The sequence below is a fragment of the Triticum dicoccoides genome, chromosome 4A (assembly GCF_002162155.2).
Source record: "Triticum dicoccoides isolate Atlit2015 ecotype Zavitan chromosome 4A, WEW_v2.0, whole genome shotgun sequence".
NCBI lineage: Eukaryota > Viridiplantae > Streptophyta > Magnoliopsida > Poales > Poaceae > Triticum > Triticum dicoccoides.
This window is the reverse complement of record NC_041386.1, coordinates 600,703,420-600,709,868: the sequence shown is the minus strand read 5'-3', so window position 1 is coordinate 600,709,868 and position 6,449 is coordinate 600,703,420.

Here is a 6,449-nt window from a genome sequence, read left to right as displayed (position 1 = left end):
CGTTCCCCTGCTCCTCCCCCTGTACTGGCCGCCGACGCCGCCGCGCGCTGCCATCGCGCCGCCCCTGTCTGCGCGGCCCCCGCGCGCCGCCCCTGCCCTGCGCGGCCGCCGCGCGCCGCCCCTGCCCTTCGCTGCCGTCGCCCCTGCCCTTAATTTTTTAGTTTAATTTTTTTTCATATGTGTATGTATAGTGTATGTATAATGTATATGTGTATGTGTATGTATATGTGTATGTATATGTCTATGTATAATGTATATGTGTATGTGGTTAGTTTAATTTTTTTTGTTCATAGAAATTTTGTTCATATATATATATAAAGTTTTTTGTTCATAGAAAGTTTTTTGTTCATATATAGAAAGTTAGAAGAAAATTTAGAATATGTTAAAATTTAGAAGAAAAAGAAGGATAGGAAAGAAGAAAATAAGAAGGGGAAGAAAGAAGAAGAGGAGAGGAAGAAGAGGAGAAATAAATAAGAAGAGGAAAAAAGAAGAAAAAGAAGAGGAGAAGAAGAAAGGAATAGAGGAGAAGAAGAAAAAATAGAAATTTTTTCTTCTTCTCTATTCCTTTCTTCTTCTCCTCTTTTTTTTCTTCTTTTTTTCTTCGATCTTCTCCTCTATTCCTTTCTTCTTCTCCTATATTCCCTTTCCCGATAACTTCAACACGAGGCGGGGTCGATATACCCCTCGGATAACTTCAACATGAGGGGCGGTCGATATATATACCCCCTCTCGACTGTGATAATAACTTATACCGCGGGAGCAGGCCCCCGACCCTCTCGCTCGACCAAAACTCTCGAGGACACCCAAACCCTAGAAAAAAACGATGTCGGTCTCCTACCCCCTCCCGCCGCGCCCCTACCCGACAAACTCTCTCGTGGCCACCCCAAACCCTTGAAGCGTTGTCGAGGCCATCCCAAACCCTAGAGAAGCAGCGTCGAGGCCACTAATTAATATATATGATTCCTTACTATGATTAGCTAGCTAGTTCTACGTTTGCCACTAATATACCCATTTGTCATGTTTGAATAATAATTGCCATGTTGTAAATATTTGTAGAAACTATGGACACTGCCCGAGACGAAGCAAACGAAGCGATGTTGAGGGACATAATCGCACAAGGAAGTGATGCCGTCTCGTTGTATCTCAACGACACCGATGGTACTGTGGAAGGAGAGGGTGAAGAAGCTGGCTCTGGTGACCTAATGCCGGTGCAAGAAAAAGAACGTGAGGACGGCTCCGGTGACCCAATGCCGGTCCAAGAAGGAGACCGTGATGACGGCTCCGGTGACCGAACCAAGTCCGGCCAGGTATATATATTAGTTAAGCCCGTGCTGACTAGCTAATTGATGCATTCATTGTTTTGGTATGTACACACATTAATTAAGTCTTTGCTCTTTTTTCTAGCCCTCCGAGTCGAGCACAACTGAGGTAAAGAGACGAGGCCCGAAGAAAAAGTTGAGCTCGGATGAAAGTTTTGAGATCATAGCAATCGCGCCCGACGGCCAACCTATTGAACCCATCCGAACAAAGAAGGCATTTGTTGCTCAATGCGGGGTTCTGGTTAGGGACAAGATCCCGATCAGCATCCAACAATGGTTCAAGCCGGCTACAGAAGACCCTCAGGTGTCTTACGTCAATGATATGCAAAAAAAAATGATCTTTGGACTGAGCTGAAGACAAATTTCACCCTACCGCCAGAGGATGATCCGGAGAAGCCAGTTAAAGAGCGATTAATCAAGTCTTTTGCTCTTAAGAGGATGGCAGACCTATTCAGGAGGTGGAAGAATGACCTGAATAGGTTTGTCGAGAAAAAAGAGACACCAGAATTCAAGGGCATATATGAGAAGATCAGAGATGACTGGCCTGCATTTGTGGCCTACAAGACATCGGAAAAGAGTAAGAAGATGTCAGCGACAAACAAAAAAATGCTGCGAAGAAGAAGCTTCACCATCACATGGGGTCAGGTGGCTACCTCGTAGCCCGGCCTAAGTGGGCCAAGGCTGAGAAAGATCTGCTTGATAAAGGGATCGAACCAGAGACAATGAGCTGGCCAGACCGTTGCCGGACTTGGTTCTTCTGGGCTGGCGGAACCTTGGACCCTGTAACAGGGAAGTGCATTTGGACGGATGAGCAACTTGACATACCCTTGAAGAAGCTTCGGTACTATATCGCTGCAGCGCAGAAAGGGACGTTCCTTCCAGAGAGAACGACGAGCTCACAAAGGCCCTCGGAAATCCTGAGCACCCTGGACGGACACGAGGCACACCAGGCTCCATTCCGTGGAAGGCTGGGTTTCCGGACGTAGGCGGTTACAAAAGCCAGGAGAGGAGGAAGAAAGTGCAGCAGTCTGAACTGCAGGCGCTTAAAGTAAGGGTACTCGGGATAGAGGAACGAGAAGCAAATCGTAGCAAACGAACTGCCGAAGCTTCCCCTGAAGCTACCCCGCCATCTCAGCGAAGAAGCAGCGTGGCTTCCACCGAGCTGCTTCAGTCGGAGCTTGTCTTGACGGCTCCTGCCAGCTATCCCGTGGATGCTATCACGGAGGCTCAAAATTGCCACCTTATGACGCAATGGATGAATATGAAGGTCAAGGCGGCTGTTGGCTCTATTTTTCCTAATGAACCCGACGCAACTTTTCATTGCCAGCCGATTCCAGAACGATATGCTAAGGTGATGGTGGATGAAATAAGGAGGGATTTGAGGACCTCCCGCTTGACCAACCTACCGGAGAAGGGGAGACTCGGCTGGGTTCTGCTCTGAAGAATCCATGCCTATGGCGGAAGGAGCTCATCAACCTTCCAAACTGGACGCCTCCGCCTCCTCCTCCTCCTCCGGCGAGTCAGGGCACTCCGCCTCCTCCACCACCTCCTCCTCCGGCGAGTGACGATCAGGGCCCTCGGCCTCCTTCTCCGGCGCGTGGCGGCACTCCGCCTCCTTCTCCGCCTGCGCTGGCGCGCCCGAGCAGCCAACCTCCTCCTTCTCCGCCTCGTCAGCAAGGGCGGAAGAGACCCACCGCCGCTCCGGCAGCTGCTCCGGCGCGTCGTAGTCCTTCTCCTCCGCCTTGTAAGCAAGTCAAGAAGATTGCCGCTCCGTCTGCTCTGCCGGCGTCTAGCAGTACAGCCAGAGGCGGGAGGAAATACAGATTCGGTCCTTCTCTGAAGACTCCAAAGAAGTTACCATACGAGAGGACCCCGGAGGAGAACGCGAGGATCGCGCAAACCGAGAAGGATGACTGGTTTCAAGGGTTGAAAGCAAAGAGACATCCACCTCCGAAGGAGAAGGTAGATCTGGTGAAAGTGAAGCGCACTCTGGCTGCCCTGGCAAAACCACCCAAGTCTCCACCGAAAGGCAACTATGAGCGCATTATTGGAAAGGCATTTGCCGAAGCGGAGCGGTCGGGAAGTACTGTCAGTGATCAAAGGATGAAAGAACGACGAGCTGGGAAACAAATTTCCCAGCTCGGTGAACAAGCAAAGTAACTGTGCCCCCCGCTCAAGGTGCCTAGCGTCGATCCGAGGATGGTGCCCGGTTATAACAATTTTGACGATTACCTGCCCGACGATGTAAATTATGATTTCCTGGACGTGCAGATACACAGATACGAGTACGGGAAGCCTCTCGTCAAAGATGAAGGATCTCTATCAACGATGATGCGAAGATTGCATCATTGGTACTTGAAAATCTGCAGAGAGTCTGGGGGGAGGAGTACTTTGTATGCGAGAGTTAAACCGGAGCATGACCTCGTTGGAATTGAACTGTTGCCTATTCCATTTGAGGAGTTCTATCAGTTTTTCAATCAATTGGCCCTCGATAAAGCAACGGTCACCTACTACTGTCTGTAAGTACTACTACTTTTGTCATTAAGTCTCTCTATATAGCTCAGCTCTTTCATTGCATGTATTTATAATTATCCTCACTATATTATGCAGATTGAAGATCGCTGAATTGAAGAAAAGACAAATCAGTGATATTGGGTTCATTAACACAAATCTCATAGATGCAGTTCAGGTTAAAGATCATGCCGCAGAAACCGAGGCCAACTTGCTACGATCATTCAAAATAAATGAACCCAAAGATATAATACTCTTTCCTTACAACTTCAAGTGAGTGTTGTCTTGTGCATATTCGGTTTCCCTTATATATTAGTCCAGGTTATAGTAATGTAATTGATGAGTTATGCATGCGTGCGCAGTTTCCACTATATTCTCCTGGAGATTAGGCTTGAGCAGGGAGTAGTAACTGTCTTGGACTCGAGACAAAAAGATCCCCAGGAGTATGCGGACATGACTGAAATCCTCAAGAAGTAAGTTAAATCGATCATTATCCACCATATCAGCAAATTTGTTCATTTCCTGATATCAAGTAATTGTTTTCTTTTGCTTGGCATGGTTTGGAGAAAATTCAGCACAAAATCCTCGGGACTCCCGAAGGAGCTGCAATTTAGATACCCGAAAGTCTCCTAGCTATTGAATCAAGCACTAGTTTCATCAATACCATTTGGCATTCTTACTTATCTGTTTGATTGACCTCTATTTCTTGTAGGGAATGATTCTGTGGAATGATTCTGTGGATACTGTGGATACCCGAAGGAACAAGGGAATGATTCTATGGATACTACATCTGCGAGTCCATCCGCCACACGACCTGTGAGCGGGGCTACTCTCGATTGACTCAAGCTAGGATGCTCCATAATTGCAAGTAAAGACATGGATGGATAGAGCACTACAAGATTAACAAAACTCCTTTACTGATCATCCTCAAAAGAGGCACGGATCACTAGGAAACAGCAGGAACATATGGCATCAAGAACTAAACAATCCCAGACTTAGTGAAAACTACTAAGTCCCTGAAAACAGATTTACCGGGTGCCTCACTTTGCAAGCTTACACAAGTCACCACACACATCACAAAAATGCATGGGTTGCACCTCAGGAAAGATAACAAAACCCTTAACAAAACATATGAAGGACTCACGGGCATATCATGCACACAACAATCATGGCAAAAATGACAAATGTCTAAGATGAACTAGCAGATCTGACAATTAACTCACGAAGCCTCCTTCTAACAGCATTTCGGGCATCAAGATGAACTCAAATGGAAATGATGCAATGGAATGAAATGATGTACTCATCGAGACGAACATTTTGATATACTATATGTCCAAAACGGAGCTACGGATGCGGAGATATGGCCGTTCAAAGTATGCATAAAAAACTAGGAGGAGAGGGGAAAAAGTCAACCGCTAGATCTAGGGTTCCTCGCGGCGCGCGAACCGAGGCCGGATCTGAGCTCGCCGGAGTTCGTGCCCCTGTTCACCGGTGACGACGGGGGAGGAGGCCGGCGGCTTGATCCGAGTGGACGGGCGGTGGTGCGGGGCTCCGGCGACGAGGGGAGGACGGGCGGCGGGGTCCGCGGCGTCCGGCGCGGCGGCGGCGGTCGGAGGCGGTGGCCAGGCGAGGCAGCGGCTATGGCGGCCGGGCGAGGCAACGGCGGCGGGGAAGAAGCCGCGGGGCGGCGCGGGCGGATCTGGCCCGGTGGCGGCTTGAGCGGGCCTCCCGCGGGCTCGCCGGCCCGCGCGGAGGAGAGGCGGCGAAGTGCCATGTGTCAGGCGCTGGTTGGCTGGGGCGCGGCGGCGGACGTGTCCGGTCAGGCGGCAGACATGTCCGTCGGTGGCGGGGCGATTTTAGGGTTTCGGAGAGGGAGAGAGATCCGAATTTCGGGGGGGGAGGGGGTCTATTTATAGGCATAAGTGGAGCTAGGAGAGTCCAAATGAGGTGCGGTTTTCGGCCACGCGATCGTGATCGAACGCTCTAGAAGATGGAACAGAGTTTGGTGGGTTTTGGGCCAAATTGGATAGGTGTTGGGCTGCAACACACACGAGGCCTTTTTGGTCCCTCGGTTAACCGTTGGAGTATCAAACGAAGTCCAAATGATACGAAATTTGACAGGCGGTCTACCGGTAGTAAAGCAAGGCCGCTTGGCAAGTCTCGGTCCAATCGGGAAATGTTCGATCCCCACACACGAAAGAAAGCTAAAAATGACCACCGGAGGAGAATGAAGCGCCGGAATGCAAAACGGACAATGGGGAAAATGCTCGAATGCATGAGATGAACACGTATGCAAATGCAATGCACATGATGACATGATATGAGATGCATGACAACGAAAACAACACACGGAGACAAAGACCCGAACTCGAGAAATAAATATAACTTAACGCCGGAAACGGCAAGAGTTGGAGTACAAATTGGGAATGTTATGTCCGGGGCGTTACAGCATGTAGAGGATAGCATGCTAGAGTTCTTGAAGCGCCTCAAATACGATGAAGATATACTACTTCCTTACAACTTCCAGTGAGTCACACTGTCTTGTACTACAAATTCTCTGTTTCTGCCTACTAGCTAGCTACATGTTTTTGCTTACATATGCCCGCTTAATTAAGACAT